This window comes from Nyctibius grandis, chromosome 5, assembly GCF_013368605.1.
Source record: "Nyctibius grandis isolate bNycGra1 chromosome 5, bNycGra1.pri, whole genome shotgun sequence".
In the NCBI taxonomy this organism is placed as follows: Eukaryota; Metazoa; Chordata; class Aves; order Nyctibiiformes; family Nyctibiidae; genus Nyctibius; species Nyctibius grandis.
In genome coordinates this window covers 4,138,650-4,156,659 of record NC_090662.1, presented here as the reverse complement: position 1 = coordinate 4,156,659, position 18,010 = coordinate 4,138,650, and positions in this window count along the sequence as shown.

The following is an 18,010-nucleotide window of genomic DNA, read 5'->3' as shown; positions in this document are numbered from 1 at the left end:
AACCTGCAATTCCTTCCCAACAGGCTTGCAAACAGCCAGAGCTAAACCCACCACGAGCAGTGACCATGCCAGAGAGATGCCATGGCTTTGACCATTGATCAAGATTATGGGTTTGGCAAATCAGGCAGCAGGAGAGAAAGAGGGGATGTTTTCTATGCTTTGGCTGATTGACCTACTTCATGATTTGAACTAGATCCCAAACTTGCCAAGAGCAAGGTGGAGCTGGGATCTATACTGCAGTCTCTTGGTCTCAACCAAAGGGAAGGCTTAGTCTCAGTCAACACCTAACTACTAAGTGCTGTGTGTCCCACTGTAAAGTACCTATAGGTCCTAGTTCACCAGCAGCTGGCCATTTTCAAGTGGGTCTTTCCATCCAGGCTAGGAAATATTATTGACCATTTTCTACAGATGGCAAAACAAAATATGGGAGGCCTGAACTCACCCTCAAACTTGGGTTCCCAACTTACTTGTCTTTTTCGAGTGCTTAACCTCAGAAGAGTGAGAACCAGAGAATGAAACTGCAGTGATGACTTAGCCCAAGCTGGGATCTCTCTTTACCTGTGTTAATATGACATTGCTGAGTCTGAATCACCTGCTTCCCTGGCTTCTACAGCCCCAGGCGGGGTAAGCCCAACCATTCCTTATTAAATAGCACAGGGAATAATCACAGGAAATAATGAGAAGGGAAACAGAAGCCTGAAACCTCCTCTGGTGTATTAGCCACAGAGAGTTTTTCCCTCCAGTGAGCTCTGATTTTGCGATGAGACATTCATTTGTCTATGAATGAGAGAGATTCTCTGTGGATCTCACTACACAATGCTTGTGCATCTTCTGAGCATGGTCAACAGAGGGGCAAGCTGGCCCTTGCAAACCAGTCAAAAGCAGAAAGAGGAGTAGGGAAGTAGAGGTACAGGAGGTGGTGAGGAGCTCCCTGTTTGCTTCAGGTCACTCTTTGCAGAATACAGAAGCACAAGACAACACATATTCAGGGATAAATGAAGTTCTTCCTGCCTCGGTTCCTTGGCTGTTGTCATCTCTTATTTACTAGCCAAAAGCTGAGCTGCTCGCATGGCACATATCCCACCCCACCTACCCGTGCTTAAGAGCGGCTCTCACTATATTTAGCATTCACCATTTTCCATTGTGTTGCTGCAAACACACGTCCTGCTGGGAGCTGCATGGGCGCGCCAAGGCGGGGCTCAGTGATTTCAGATGGATGATCCCTATTTTTAGCTATGAAATGGTGTATGGTTGTGTTGGCTCACCATAATTCTTTCCACGCGACAGATCTGGACACAGTTTATAGCTCTCCATGATGCAAAATCCCACACATTATTCCTGCCTGATGCCAGGTAGATGGAGGAGGGGAGAAGGATGGGGAGATGTGTCCTTCAGGTAGGCTTGGTGGTATAAGGGGAGATGACTCCCCCAAGGGGAGTCAATCCAGGCAGAGCTCAGGGAACTATCTCAGTGTTCAGGTGTTATGCTGTTAGGCATATTCATCTTCTCATGGGATCATGTGGATTACAGGAAGGCCCCTTGTGGGAATGCTCCCTCATGGCCACCAGAAAGATGTAGGCTGAACATCAAGAGTGAGGCCATCCTGCCAGTGTGGGCTTTTTGGCCTGTTTTGCTGGGAACTGTCAAAAATATGAGTGAGATGGCACATGGGTCAGATCCAACCTGATTGCAGTGGATTAAATATTCAAAGCTGGGGAACAAATAACAGGAATGCATGACTGATTTCCCCAGTAGAGATGTGATGCTGGTAGGCCCAGCCTCTTCTGGTCTTGTTCTGCTCAGTATTTTCAGGGGTGTTCTGGCAAAGGGGGGTGAATAGTGAAGCCAGTAGAGATTTATGCAACTGAGAGCTCAGCATGAAAAGCTGCAGAAGGATTTTCTAGTCTGCAGGAAGTGAGTAGGAAAAGGGACAGTCCACGCTTGATGTTGAAAAGTGTAAAAGACTGCACATGGAAAAAAAGCAGCCTAACCATACTTGGTCCCCAAATTAGCCATTCCCAGGGTCACATCTTTGTGTCCCTGGAAAGAGCTGAGTGAAATGGCATCACTGCGCTCAGCCAGAGTCAAAAAAGTCAAATAAAAGTTTAGAGTTTTTAAGAAAAGAATAATGTTTAAAAAAACCCCCCATGGTATTAAGTAAATTTCTGGGGCATTGACCTCTTGTGTGGTGTATACAATGCTGATCCCCCCACCTCCACAGGATACAATGGGACTGGAAAAGGTAAAAGCACCAGGAACAATTATAGGCCCTGAACCACTTCTGTGTAAGCACTACCTGGGGAATAGACTGGGACTCCATTGTCTGCAGAAGAGAAAGCCAAGCAGGAGAACAGCCCCTGGGTCACAACATCCGGAGTGATACGGCAGCGAGTGGGAGGAGGCAGGAGCATTTGCTCCTTCCCGTAACTCGGGCAGCTGGGCGGCATCCCTCAGCCAAACAAAAGCCCGGCAGAGCTCAGGTGTGGCTCTTGCTGCCTCAGGATGCTGTGGAGACCAGAAGCATGAATAAAGCTCAAAAAAGATTAGAAAAATTCGTGGAAGACAGGTCTATCAGTGGTTGATGAACATGATGCTCTAGATAGACATCCTCATGCCGGAGCTCCTGGGGAGGTCACCTATTGCTGCAATTCTCGTAGTCCTCCTCAGGAATATTCCTCCATGCCCACTTCTCCCTCTTTATCCATCTCTAGTTGTTCTGCGGATGTGATAGTGGTTTGCTCTGACCCACGGTGGTTATCATTATGCCCTGAGGAATGTGACTAGCTGCGATCTGACAGTGAAAGGAAGCAGTGTAGCATTATGTCAAAAGAGGAGCTAAGGGAGCCCCATAAGATGGCAATTTTAAAGCAAAACCAGACAAAAACCTGAAGGGATTGAACCCCCGGGGATGTAGGGAGAAGATCTGAACAGGGTTTTCTTGTGGGGATCAAAAGGAGTCAGTGTTATAGAGGGAGACAGCAGGGAGACCTCAGAGTTGCCTGAGAGCTGTGTCTCCCTCAAAAAAACACCATATTTGTAGGTTTTTTTTTTTATTGGAAGCTGACTAGGGAAGGGGATGAAAAGGCTCTCAGTTCTGTTAGCGCAATCCCTTCTCTGCTGGAGGGGGCAGGAGGCTTAACTCAGCTCTGCATCCCTCCCTTTCAGTTCAGCCCCCAGACACAAAGGCAGAAAAATGCCAGGAATTTCCCAGTGCCCTCCCCAAACCCGCTCCCATCTCACTTTCCCCCCCTTCACCACGTCCTCCGGCTGGGAAGAAGGAATACTAATGAGAAAGCAGGGATTTTTAATAGGCCCCTTGCCTGGCCATTTTGAGATTGAATGCTGAAAGGGATGGACGTGACCAACCATAAGGAATGAGACTTCTTCAAGTCCTCACGTTTCTTGTTTTTGCTGCTTTGTTTTGTTTTCCCTTCCCCAATTTCTCCCCCCTCCTTGCTACTCGGTGCTGAAAAAATTCCTCTCAGCCTCTCGCCTCTGTTTCTTTCCCTCGGAGTCAGGCTGCAACTCTAATCACTGCTGGGTGATTAGCATGTGAAGGGAGAGGGGGAAAACAAAATCTTTATTGGTTGCTTGTGGAGCAGGAGCAGCTGTCTGGATGGATGCTGCCACCACCGATCTCTTTCATTGTGAATGTTTTCCTGTTAAGAACAGGCAATAGACCAAGGAAAGGCAGAAAATGGGGTGGGAATGAAAGTCAGAGCAGGTGGACTGTTCTTCACGGGGGGAAAAAAAAGAAATATTTATTTTTCGGTGTTGAACTTGGAGAGTGTAGGGGGAGACAAGGACTTCTGCACTGTGCTGAGGGGAGGACAGCAGGAATGAAAGGATAATTTGTAGTGTCGACCTCAATAGGAGCGGGAGGCACGACACAGAACCCTTTGATGAGATGAGGATGGGGATGGAGGAGGTGGCTTGAGCTGGAGGCTGGAAGGGAAGAAGAGGCAACCGCTGGGTGGTGTCGGGAACAGTGGAGTAGGGGACTGTCCTTTGCAAACCATCACTGTCCCCTGTGACAGAAATCTTGGCCAGTGGAAGATGAAGGGCTGGCAGGTTGACGGCATCTTTTTTGCTCACCCACTCCAAGTCCCTCGATAAGAGACGGCATCTGCAGAGCCTGGTGCAATGGGCAGCGTAAGGAGTCTGTAGACAGCCTGGTGCTGGTGGATGGGCCAGTAATTACAGCTTGAGGCTGGACAGTGACTCCAAAGGGTCGTGCTGCTGGAATGGAAAACACTATCTATTTGTTATTTGTTACGAGGCTGTGATGGGAACGCCAGTGCCTCTGGGGCGGGTATTCCCTGCAAGCACCAGCGCTGGCTGTGCTCAGCCCCTCCTCCCCTCGCTCCAGGTGTTTCCTTTTTCTGAGCTCGATAATGAAATCCGTGAGCCTGAGCCAGTTTATATTTAGTTTCCATCGTTGCTGTCAGGGGTCTGCTGGTGCCTAACAAACAGCAGCAAAACACACTGGTGGGTGCCCAGACCCTAAGGTTTAGGAGCTGCCTACGTGGTGGGAGGAGGTGGGGTATGGGGGATGGGGACAGTGGCAGGATGGGGCTCAGCATACAGCTCATCATGCCATTAGCCACTGCTTTAGACTAGCCCCCCAGAAAGCTATGGGATCCAGACCAGTTTTGTTTTGGGAACTGTTTCTGGCTATGCAAACTAATCTCATATAATGTCTGGTATTCCTGACCCGTCTCTGCTCCCTTTGTGAACAAGCTCTTAGCCAGTGCAGGTAATTCTCCATCTTCCATGCCGCTTATTCCTCAAGCTGATCTTTACTTTGGACTACTGCCCACACCACCTACAGTAGGTGGGACTCAACTGCGTAATCATAGATTTATTGGGCCATCTGAGTTGTGTCTGTAAGGTATCTGATACATCTGTATCTCACACATCCTAGAGCATCTCAGCTGGTACTAGAGCTCACCTGATTTGAGCCATACGTCTACATTGACTACCATGGGATCTTAGAAACTCAGCCCACAAAGAGACACCCAAATGCAGATGTCTTAATTTTGATGTAAAAGCTGGGATTCTATTTCCCAAACAGAGATGCCTAGGGCCATGAGATCCACCTCGTGTTGTGCAAGATCTACAATCTACACAGGGCTCACCAGTATGACATAGGACTTAGAGAAGGGCCATGCCTTTTTGGACAGGCAGCAGAAGACTGGTCATAATACCCAAAAAGACACAAGGTGCTCTCACACTTTCTGGAGAACTACTTCCAGAGAAATTTCTCACTCTCCCCTCATTTATTGCTGCAGCATCATTTTGTCACAACTGAATTGGGACAAAAGCTGTCCCATAGCACTGGGAAAGAGAGAGAAGGAGGCAAAGAGGAGAGGCGAGGAAAGGGAAGAAGGACAAATGTCCATTCTCAAGGCTGGGCTATGCCCTGATGCAATTGTGGAAGTATGTTGGTGAAACTCTTCTGTTCTGACCAGACTGCTGAAAAATCTTGAGTCATCTGTAGAAATTTTTGACCAGACTTTTTCTGGGGAGGTCAGTAGTGTTGAAAACCACTGAATTTGTGGAAGAATACACAGCAAAAAGTATTTCTCCTGCATCACTAGGCAACATGAGTCTGCACTGAGCACCATTTGAAGTCTGCCACATCTCAGAAACTCTGAACCCTTGCTTGCTCTGTGGAGAAGTTTGAGCAGCTGAATCTCCATCACTTGTGAAAAACAATTAACCCATCTACTCTTTTGCCAAGATTTAGGCAACCATACTGAATGGTCTCTCGAAAACTGTTTCTAGGGCATGTTTTAATTCTGGCCACAGGAAGCACTTGATCTACCGGCATCCTGTAGGATATCTTGAGCTCACCAGCCAGGCAGAGCAGAGAGGAAACCTCTGAGAGCTAGATACTTACATCTGCTCTTTAATCATCTGTTTGTTGTTGCATAACTTGCTGTCATTTAGGACTCTTTCTATAGGCTTAAGTTAGAAACATCATTGAAATTAATGGACAACTCTTGATATTCTCAGAATATTTGTGGCACTGAAAGTCATCTTGAGTGACGGAGATGAATTGTGGCAAATAATAGAGTTATTTTTCAAATCCTTCTGCAGGAGGTACGCTGATGCCTCACAGTTACAGTAACTGCTGTCATAGTAACTTCTGTCATAGTAGATCCTAAAACTGTTGGGTCAGGAATTTTGACACTACGGGTTAGGTCAGAACTGCAATGTACTTTAAAACTTATTCAGCACCTTCGGTGCAATGGTGCTGTGATGCCTTTTTGTCTCTATCTGCAGAAAGAAAATTCCAACCATGGGGGCAAAATTGCTATGTATTGCTTCTTGCTTCTATGTACCTATGTACTTGCACTGGACACTTATTTTAAGGGTCACACTCCTCTATCTGAGTCCTAAACGACACCGTGTGACTTTCATGACCAAACAAAACATCTGCAGTATCAAATTTTGAATACTGAGTTGTTTGCAAGCAAAACTACCACCCTGGAAATTTCAAACCCAACAAATCTTATCCAACAGAACTAGAAAAATTGTAAAACAAAGAGTCTGGGTAGTAAATCCTCTAGCCCTGCCTGGGAGGAATTGCTCAGTTTGGAGCTGAGGCTGCACTAGTTGCACAATGGAATTGCTGAGACCACCAGACCCACTGGAGACATCTTATGGAGGGTTCCTCCTCAAAAAGTCTTGCTGTGTATATAGTAGCTCACTGACAAAACACTACAGCAGGCAGCCTGCTGAACCTGAAATGGTGAACACGTTCATGCATAATTCTCGTAAAGCATTGGAATTGAGATATTTTATATTACAATAAGTTCCGACATGTCTTAATTGTCATGAGTCCTCAGGACCTTTGATTTTTCTCTTCAACCATAGCTAACAGCTCCTGTGTTACCATCTGTCCTGCAGCCTGGAACAACAGTAGAGCTCATTGTTTGTCCTCAAAGGCAGAGCTTTCCGTGGGCTTGAGACCATCATACAATGCCAGTCGAAATATATTTTTGACAAGAGTAGTGACGTTTGAAGGAACATCCTTCTTGATGATATCTATAGATATTTCCATTAAAAATAAACTTTTGTTTAGTCAGGGTTTTCATTATACACTCACATCCTCTTGAGAGTTGAAGAACATAATGGAATACATTGTTAAATGAAACCTTTGTTTTAGTGGAAATTAATGGATACAAGCTACTTGAAAGAAGTTTCAAACTGAAAGGTAGTCAATAGAGTTTTGTTTCTGGATAAATTTAAAAGATGCTCTTCCTAGTATAAGAGTGTGTGAAAATAAAAGGAACACATTTATCACTGAGACTGGGTCTACACTTTCACAAATTTTTATTAAAGAAATAAAAAAAAAATTGCTTCATGAGGAGGAAATAATTTATACCCACTTCTACACCCCCTCTTTGCAAGGGCAACCTCTTGAGAAAATCAGAGGCAAGGACACAAAACCAGAATTAACTTTAGATAGCCAATATGGCTGAAAAGTGGGCTCAGAAGAGGAGTTTTGGGGCAAGTTGATGAAATAATAATCATAGCAGCATGGCAAATAAAGCCAAGTGAGTTCAAAGTTCAGAGGAGTAAAAGCATAACATTTTCCACACACATATAATACCCCCATGGTTCAACACTATGCATAAACGGTTGAGGAAAACATCCAGAAGGAGCCACAAAGAGCTCTTCATGCTGCCAGAGAGGTGAGGGCTTTCTGCATGGGTTCCCATTTCTCGTGTTGGCCACACAACCGAGGAGGGCCAAAAAAAGGTGATGGGTGGAAGTAGGCCAACATGCTTCTCTGGGAAGGGGCATGTAAACTTCTGGGTGAACATCATATAAACGGCATGGGAATTAAAACAGTGTGATCAGGCTGTGCTCAAGACATGAATGTGTATTTAGAATATCTAATATGGTGAGGGTTTTGCAAGGGATAGCTGTGGTTTGACATGGAGCCAAGAAGAAGGATAAGCTGGGTTTTCCTCCTGTTGTGGGATTTGGTTGAGGCCCATGTCCACCCTGGCCTTCCCTTGTCTGTAAATTTGGAACACTGATGTTTAGTCTTAAGGTGACTGGAATGCTACCCAGTTTGCTGACCTGGAGCTGAAGAAGCACGGCAGACCTGCCATGTGTAGTTGTTGTCTGTCCTCATTCATCAGATGACTGAAAAGGCTTCATGGAAGCAGCCTGGGAAATGGGAGATGCCCATGTCTCTCAAACTGCCCTTTCAAGAGGTGTGGGATCTGCTAGACCTGTTAGATGGAGAGGTTCTGGGGAAGGGGTCAAAGCCTGGGTAACCAGAAGAGCAAAACAGTAAGCAAGGGAGTGGACACTGTGCAGCAAACTCACCAACCTAAATGCATCCTCTCTCGCCTCTTCCCATAGGGATGGAGCAGCAACACCCCTATACTGGGGGGCAGCAGGCAAACCCTTCTCCTGCTTCGCACCTAAGGGCCTCCCCAGGAGTGGGAGAAATGGAGAATTTGAGGGCAAAATTTCAAGCCTGGCTAATGGAGCTGCTGTGCTGCCCTGGCACAGGGGAGCCAGCTTTGTGCCAGTGGCTGAAGGAAGCCAAGAGGGTGTGATCCAGCATCGCGTTCCTCTGCCAAGCATTGTCACTGAGCACTGCAGTGACCTGCCTGTTTGCTGGAACGGTCTGTGAGCCACCAGATGGGGAAAGCTGAGCCCAAGGGCCCTGATATTTCTTTGTGACTAGTCGTAAAGCACGTCCCACATTATTGTCTCTTTGCTAAGGCACGAGGCAGGGATTGGGTCTACACTGCGTGCGAGGTGGATGCTAAAAGCGACCAGGAGTCAGGTTCAGAGCAAGAATCTGCACTTTGTTTGCACAAAGGTAAAGCAAATAGTCACTGATGTTATGCTCCTTCCAGGCAAATATCACACTGCCTCCGTGTCTCTCCCCTAGAGCCCTGCATCAGTCTAGGCAGGGAGTGAAAGTGCTTACAGACACCATTTGTTCCCAAGCAGTTGACCATATCTTTTCCAGTACTACAGCAGAATCAGTTTTTCCTCCACAAGGGATTCATGTTTTAAAATAGCTCAAATACTAAGTACGTATTCAGACTATTCTGCTTTCAAAAGACACTGAGAAAGACTTGCTGGTGATTTATTGTGGCAATTCAAGGGTTGGGGACATGGATTGGTGGCACCAGCATGACATTCCTACTCTCCAGATGGACTTGAGAAGTAAAACTTGAACACAGACTTGTGAGTTTAATCCCAGAGCGCAGGATTAGTTGCTTAAAAGTGTGCATGGAGGTAACCAGGCCAGACTCAAACTCCTTTTGGTGCACCTGGTTTTCTTCCTGAAGCATTACCTGAAAATCACTTCATCTTTGCAGCTGGACCTGACTGAGTTGGGATGTGAGAACTGGTCTAAGGTCCCTCTTGGAATACAGAGCAGAGTCAGACAACAGCTCTTAAGCACTTGCACAATTTTCGGTGCATCTCGAGTCAGCCTATGGGATTTGATGGTTAGAAATAGAAGTCAGTAAGTAGAGTCAAATGGGGAATAAATTTGAAAGAAAGCAAGATATCCTGCATTTGGGGCACAACAACCTCATGCAATGTTACAGGCTTGGGCAAGAGTGACTGGAAAGTACCTGGTGGAAAAGGACCTGGGGGTGTTGGTCGATGGCAGCTGAATATGAGCCAGCAGTGTGCCCAGGTGGCCCAGAAGGCCGCCAGCATCCTGGCTTGTATCAGCACTAGTGTGGCCAGCAGGACTAGGGCAGGGATCGTCCCCCTGTACTCGGCACTGGTGAGGTGGCACCTCGAATACTGTGTTCAGTTCTGGGCCCCTCACTACAAAAAAGACATTGAGGTGCTGGAGTGAGTCCAGAGAAGGGCAACGAAGCTGGTGAAGGGTCTGGAGCACAAGTGTGATGAGGAGTGGCTGAGGGACCTGGGGGTGTTTAGTCTGGAGAAAAGGAGACTGAGGGGAGACCTTATCACTGTCTACAACTACGTGAAAGGAGGGTGTAGCGAGGTGGGGGTCAGTCTCTTCTCCTAGGTAACAAGTGATAGAATGAGAGGGAACAGCCTCAAGTTGTTCCAGGGGAGGTTTAGATTGCATACCAGGAAAAATTTCTTCCCAGAAAGGAATGTCAAGCACTGGAACAGGCTGCCCAGGGAAGTGGTGAAGTCACAGTCCCTAGGGGTATTTAAAAGACTAGTAGATGTGGTGCTGAGGGACATGGGTTAGTGATGGGCTTGGTAGTGTTACGTTAATGGTTGGACTCGATGATCTTAAAAGTCTTTTCCAACCAAAGCCATTCTATGATTCTATGATATCTGCTGCTTGGGAGTTCAGTCAATCTCTGTAGCTGGATCAAAGGCTCATCTTTATTTTCAAGGTCCTTCTCTGGAAGACCTTGGAGGTACCCTACATGCAGGTGTGTCCATAGAGGGTCATCCACAGCAGACTGAGCCCAGGGGTATGCCCTAGGAACTTAGGAGGGATTTCTGATTTTGCTGTTGATGCAGGGAAATGAGGTCGCCCATTTTCATAGATATTTGCCAAAAATATCTACCTAAAAGTCGGTGATCTCCATAAGAACAGAGAAACAGTGGCCATGATTATGAGCTGATAGTCTGCACTGAATGGTGGAAATGCATGGTGTCAAAATGGGTGTTATATCTTCATCTGGGGAATTTTTTTTGGCTCAGAAGCTATACTCAGAAAATACAGTCAGTCAAAACCAAAGTACTGATATTGGTTGAATCAAAATGAAATGTTTTCTTTTCTTTTTTCCTTCACCAAAATAAAAAAGCAAGCAAAAATCATGTCCGGTTGAGTCATCACTTTGGTTTTGCCTTAAAATTAAACGTTTCATATTAGAATCAGGTGGCTTTTTTGCTTGTCCCTGCAAACTCTTAAGAAAGGTCAACTTAAATCACAGCCAGTTTTGCAATTTAACACGTCAAACTTTCAATTTGGAAATGAATAAAAAAAAATATGGTTTTTAAACACCTCCAACTTCATTTATTTATGTATTTATTTTTAATTTCTTTATTTTTTTTCTCTTTGAGAGTGTATCCCTGAGCAGTTCACAGGGAGATCTGCGGTACTCTTCAATAGTTTCCTCGCCAGCAGAACTCACTCTAGAGGAGGAGGTGTCTCTATGGTTAGACTGGACCATCTAGATCTGTTAGCCTTCAGATAAACCTATAATGAGCACATTTTTTGACCCCTCTCCACATACAGGGTAACTAAGGCAACTGGAAAAAGGGAACCTGTCAGTATTCAAAGCCCAAACTCCAGGAGTCATGCCAATGAGCTGTCATTGCAATTTCAAATAAAAAAAAAAAAAAAAAAAAAAACAGAAAAAAAAAGACACATTTTTGGACATTGTGGTAGCAGAGAAAAAAAGGACGAGGAAAATGAACAATTAGATTTCCTATCACTTGTGGATGAACCCCAAAGTATTCTTCATGGAAGCGAAAAAGGTTAATTTAGCCATCTGATGTTTTTTAAGTGACCAGCTGAGAAATGCTGACTTTTATGACCTGCAATGAGAGGCCAAGAGAGTGAGCGGAGGTGGAGGGATGGCTTCCCAGGGGCTGCATCATTCTGCTGCAAAGCAGAAACAAACGGGGATGGGGATTACACCTCAGAAGTGTGACCTGGCTCAGTGAAGTTCTCAAGGAGGTATGAAGACCCTGTTCAGTTGATAAAGCTCACGCATGCCTTGCCAGGCAGAGGACTTGGTGCACGTATCTGAACAGAGCACTAAGTGTACTTATTTCTTTTGCACTGTCAGCCTACCCAGCTGCGAGGAATGTGATCCTCCTCCCTCTTTCTTTTTATCAGCACATTATTGCTCTGTAGATTTGTAACTGTCTTGGACTTGCCTTCGTAATCCTGACGCAAACCCGTCAGATCTGTGGAGTGAAATATTACTTCAATTGGGACACTCTGCTTGGCTCTCCTTTGACAAGCTGATTCCAGTTATGGGAACAAGAGGAGCACATGTTTGGGGAAAAGAAGCTACAGTTCTCTCTGTAGTGGTGTCTATCTGTGTTGGCAGTGTCCTTTTGCAGTGTTATTCCAACCCATCTCAACCACCCATTGAGGGCTGAGACGGCTCAAAAACAGCCACAGAGAAATCGTCAAAATTCATCAGCATAAATGGATGTGTAGAGAGTTATGGGTCAGAGATGAAGGAATAGCCAGGACCTAGCTCTCTGACAGCAGAAGCCAGCAGATAGGTCTATACCACTTGTTGAGCACCCAGCCTAGCCTTGGCTATCACTCAAGTTCCAGTTGATCCATGTGTAGTAACCAGTGCCCTGGCATGGCCAAAGAGGAGCTCTGCGAGGCAGTTGTGAGGGACAGAGATGGGTCACACCGTGTACACATCTTACATTCAGAGCAGCACCGATATGGACCTGCTGGCAGGTGTTTGGCCTCTTTTGGGCAATGCTTTTCTGAACATTGAACCTCTTTCCTTTAGTGAAGGCAGTAAGAGATTTTCAAGACAGATCTGCTATGAAGACTTGTATTAAATCTGTGCATTACATCTTTGTAGGTTAAGTGCACTGCAAATAGGCTGTCCAGCCACCTCAGACACACATAGACCTCCTATTGCTTGCAGTAGGAATCTCTCGAGGCAGGCACTGGGGAGGAATGGCATGGGAGGGAGCTGGACAAATTACCTGCATGCCAAGGAGCTGAGTCATTCTGGGACTGAGTTTCCTTATCAGGGGGAACTGGTACGTGGTGGAACATTGTTTAAACGTAAAATCCCATCTGTGTCAATGAAGCAGGAGAACGTAAATTATGGGGAGTAGAGGGAGGGGAGAGAGACTGGCATGTGGGAAGGCAGAGAAATGAAAGGCAGATTTCATTTTGATTTCAGACCAGAGCCCCAACAGGAGAAGGCTGAATTTAAGGCAGGAGCACTGGGGCTGGGGGAACGGAAGGAGTTCAGCACTGTGGAAAGGGAACAGATTAAAAATGTACCTATGTTCTTGTTAGTATTGGCCCATATTAGTAGTGGAGCCCAGGAGCTCCAGACCTGGTTCTCTGAGCAAGAACGGGTCGGTCCTAACCTTCCCCCCAACCCAATCCTGTGCAGACACAGAGCCAGATTCTGCGCTGGGGTACAAGACAAATCAGGAGCAAGGACTGAGTTACATCAAAGTAAGAATCTGATCCTGCAAAAATGACAAACAGAATGGACTGCAGCAACACTCCTTGCTCCACAATTCCAGCTCAGCTTTCCGGGCAGTACATGGTTGTTATACATTGGGTTTTAATCCTGAAGCATGGGTTAAATGGTAGCTGGTGGATGAGACTCCTTGTCCTGCAGCAGTGATGAAGAGATTACTCTTCCTCTTGCCCCCTACTCAGCAATATCAGCGCTGGATGGCCTGTTGGTAGGGCTCTCCATAAACACAGCTCTGCTAACTCCCTGGCATCTGTGGGAAAGGTTAGTATTTATGGAGCGTGTAGCCTTGCACAATATGTTGAGAAAAACAGCTTTAGCTCCAAAACAAGCAGCTGATATCATCATCAGGTATTCCTTAACTCTGTTCTAATGATTATGATATTGCACAGAAAATCTGTCCTTAAAATTGAGTGTGTCTGATTGAAACTACTTGAGGAAAAGGTCATAGAGGCAGCTGCTTTCTCCATTGCCACAAAACTGTGCAGGACTATTTATATGGAAATAAATGAGGTACATAGTGCTTTCTTTGCCTCAGTATTTACTGGCAAGTTCTCTCAAACTTCCCGGATTTACTAGCCTTGTGTCAAGGGAAGAGTGATACTATCCAGAGTAGAGGAGGATTAAGTTAGGGACTACGATGGTAAGCTGGGCACGTACAAGTCCATGAGACAGAACACATTCAAGGGGGATGAGGGAGCTGGCCAATGTCATCATGAGGTTTTTTGAATGACTGTGGCAACTCCAGGAGTTTCCTGATGGAAAAAGGCAAACATCATGCTCAGCTTCAAAGGGGCAAGTAAAAGGGTCTAAGTAACTTAAATCGGGTCAACATTTCTTTAGTCCTTGGGAAAATAATGGAGCATGTCCCCCTGCAAGCCATTTCCAGGCATGTGAAGGATAAGAAGATGACTGTGAACATTCATCATGATTTACTGAGAACAGACTGTGTTTGGACAGCTTCTTTGACTTCTGTGATGAGCTGATTGGCTCTACAGACAGGCAAGAGCAGCTGACGTCATTTACCTCTACTTAAGCAAGACTTATGACATGGTCTCACATAGTGTCTTTATATACAAATTGGAGAAATGTGGACTGGATGAGTAAGCTATGAGGCTTATGCAGAAGATGGAGGTGGACATTGCTCAGAGAAGACACTCCTCAAAGGTGAACAGTGAGATGGCAAAATACAACTAAAAAGTTGCAGAAAAGAAAATTCTGGTTGGATTTAAGGTGCAATTCTTCACCATAGGCATGACTGACTATTGCAACAGCTGCAGAATCTCCTTCTTAGAGATGTTCAAAGTTTGACTAGATGAAATCTTGCACAACCAAATCCAACTTTGAAGTTAACCCTGCTTTCAGCAGAAAGTTGGACCAGAGACCTTCAGAGCTTCTTTCCAGGGTATGGTTGAATGATGGTCCATGGATATGCCTCAATGTACTCTTATCAATGACTGTCAGAGTCCAGTGCTTTTTCTGCTCCCTACCAGAGGTATAAAAATGGTTTAAAAAAAGCTATGCAAAGAATGGCATGATACAGGAGGAATCACAGGATTTTATTTCCTTGTTCCTGAAGTCTGTGAATTCCAGCATCTTCCAAAGGCAACTAACACTGTCCTGTGATAGTGAATATAACATACATAAACTCAAATACTTGCAAGAGAGAAAAATATAAATGAGACTACTAATGAAACATTATGTCCAAAAGGGGTTTAACTTAGTTAAAAGGGGGAAACTTTCAAAAGGAAAGCTATAAGAAATGGCAAAAGGTGGAAAATGCCTATAGATGTCACAGCAAATACTTTGAAGGCAACAAACTGGACACTTAGAGGATAAACATATGTCATCTATAAAAAGGGCTTGAAAAGGACTGGACCTAGATAAATAAGCCGAGTGGTTAGTAAAAGACTAAAAATGATTGAAGCAAAAAGACAATCATTAGAAATATTTAAATGAGAAATGAGGAATAGAAAAGAGCTTAATGTCTGGAAGTGTAATATAATACAGCAATAAAGCACACCGAAAAGATTTTGAGAACCATTTTACTAAAGGAATAAATAATAATAAAACCTTCCTCAAACTTACTGGTGCAAGAATTTGCCAGGGACTCTATGGGACTTAAACATAATTTGAGTAAAAGAGATGTGCAAGGAAGACACGGACACTATGTACAGCAGAAAGGCTTGATGAACTCTTCCAACCATGTTAACTGTGGAGTAGTTTAAGATGGTTCCTACACCAGCATTTATCTTGGGGAGGAAGAGGGAGTGGGTCAATCAAAGGAATGATTCCTAACAGAAGGGTTAGTAAAATAAATTTAAAAAAATCAATGAAAAGAAAGGAAACATGATTCAAGAGTTCTAGGGGAAGGGAGATACAAAACTACTGTATTATTAATTGTGGTGTGCAGCTTGTCACTTCAATCAGACTTAGGAGCAGGGGAATATAAAGTAGCCGTTGTGTTGTGGATTTTTGAGAAGGACACCATGAAGGATCTGGGAAACTGTGGTTCAGGAACACTGACATCTGTATTAAACTCATTGGTAGGGTCTACAAGGAGGAACAGCATCCATAGTCTTAGGGCTAAATGCAACATATTGAGGAAGAGGCAACACTGCTTTTAGAGAAATTATTCCCCACAAATCAAACTGTTTTGAAGGACTTTCTGAATATGTGGTAGAATGATCCAGCTGATGTGGTGGAAATTGAAGAGTTCTCAGCAAGGTCTTTCAACAGAGGATTCAAAAAATGAAATTAGAATCATAGAATCATAGAATCATAGAATCATAGAACGGTTTGGGTTGGAAGGGACCTTAAAGATCATCTAGTTCCAACCCGCCTGCCACAAGCATGGTCACCTTCCACCAGACCAGGTTACTCCAAGCCCCATCCAACCTGGCCTTAAACACAGCCAGGGAGGAGGCAGCCACAACTTCTCTGGGCAACCTGGGCCAGTGTCTCACCACCCTCACAGCAAAGAATTTCTTCCTAATGTGTAATCTAAATCTCCCCGCTTTCAGTTTAAAACCATTCCCCCTTGTCCTGTCACTACTTGTCCTTGTAAAAAGCCCGTCTCCCACTTTCCTGTAGGCCCCCTTCAGATGCTAGAAGGCTGCTAAATTGTTGTGGGATGGATTATTCTTGTGGATTACTAATTGATTAAAAGGTAAGGAACAAAGAATTGCTTGGCTTTGATAATGGAAAGCATTGCCAGGAGAGAGTCCTGCAGTGTTTTCCACTGGAAGCTGTGTTCTTGAACACACTTGTAAATGATTTGGAGAAGACTGACAATAAAGGAGTGATAAAATTTGCTAATGACACAGAATTATTCATAGTAATTGAAACTAATATTCCCATCAGGAGTTGTAGAAGTCTCAAACTCTTGAGACACCAGGCAACAAAGAGACAGGTGAAACAGTGTTAGTAAATGCAAAATAGTGTGGGAAATTCAGCCCTAAACATTTATACACAGTGATGGTCTCTAGAGTAGCTATTTCCACCCAGAAAAGAGATCTTAGCATCAGAGCTCAGGGGAACTTAATGTTAGGAATTACTGGAAGGGAATGATGAACAAAACAGAAAGTAACAGCATGGAGCTGCTTAAATCTGCAGTGTATCCATATCTTTTATATGGTGTAATTCTTGTTTCTTTTCTAAACCCACATTTTAGAACTATGAACAGTGGGTGAAGAACGGAGAAGGTGAGTAGGAAACAGTTACTCACTATTATTTATAACACAGGAACTAGGAAGCATCAAGTAAAATGACCAGGAGTCAGACTGGAAGACAAATAAAAGGAAATACTTCATCACACATGCCTATATTAATGCAATTCCTTCTGTCTGAGTCACTAGGGTGGGATTCATCTGACCTAGCTTTAAGAGTGGATTCACCCCACTTGAACTGAGCATCTTTTGTGTTGGAGGCCACTTCTCAGCTGGGGAGCGAGGCTCCAGTTACAGTCAACAGATAGTCAGGAGTGGTAGGCGTGTGATTCACCTCACCCACTGCAGACATCTGTGTTAGCAGAGGATTGTCATACCTCATTGTCCACTGACTGTATTGGCCAGCTCTCTAGCGTGTACATAGGGCCATGGAATCAGAATGATTTGAGTTGGAAGGGACCTTTAAAGGTCATCTAGTCCAACCCCACTGTCAAGGGCAGGTACATCTTTCACTAGGTCAGGTTGCTTAAAGCCCCGTTCAACCTGACCTTGAACACTTCCAGGGATTGGGCATCCACAGCTTCTCTGGGCAACCTGTTCCAATATCTCACCACCTTCATAGCAAAAAATTTCTTCCTTATATTCAATGTAAATCTACCCTTTTCCAGTTTAAAACCACTGTTGCCTTCTCTTCTCCAGGCTGAACAACACCAATGGTCTCAGCTTTTCTTCATAGAAGAGGTGTTCCAGCCCTCTGATCATTTTTGTGGCCCTCCTCTGGGCTTGCTTTAACATGTCCATGTCTTTCCCGCGCTGAGGACCCCAGAGCTGGACGCAGTACTCCAGGTGGGGTCTCATGAGAGCAGAGTAGAGGGGGAGAATCACCTGCCTCTACCTGCTGGTCATGCTTCTTGTGATGCAGCCCAGGATACAACTGTCTTTCTGGGCTGCAAGCGCACATTGCTGGCTCATGTCCGATTTTTCTTGCACCAGTATCCCCAAGTCCTTCTCTGCAGGGGACAAAAGGACCCTGGTGTGGCTAGTTCAGTTGTAGACTCATCGTGGACATCAGCCTTTGGGCAGCTGAACCCCAGTGAGTGTTGTACTGGCACAACAGCTGAGTGGGTTTGCCTGCAAACGGAGCTCAAACAC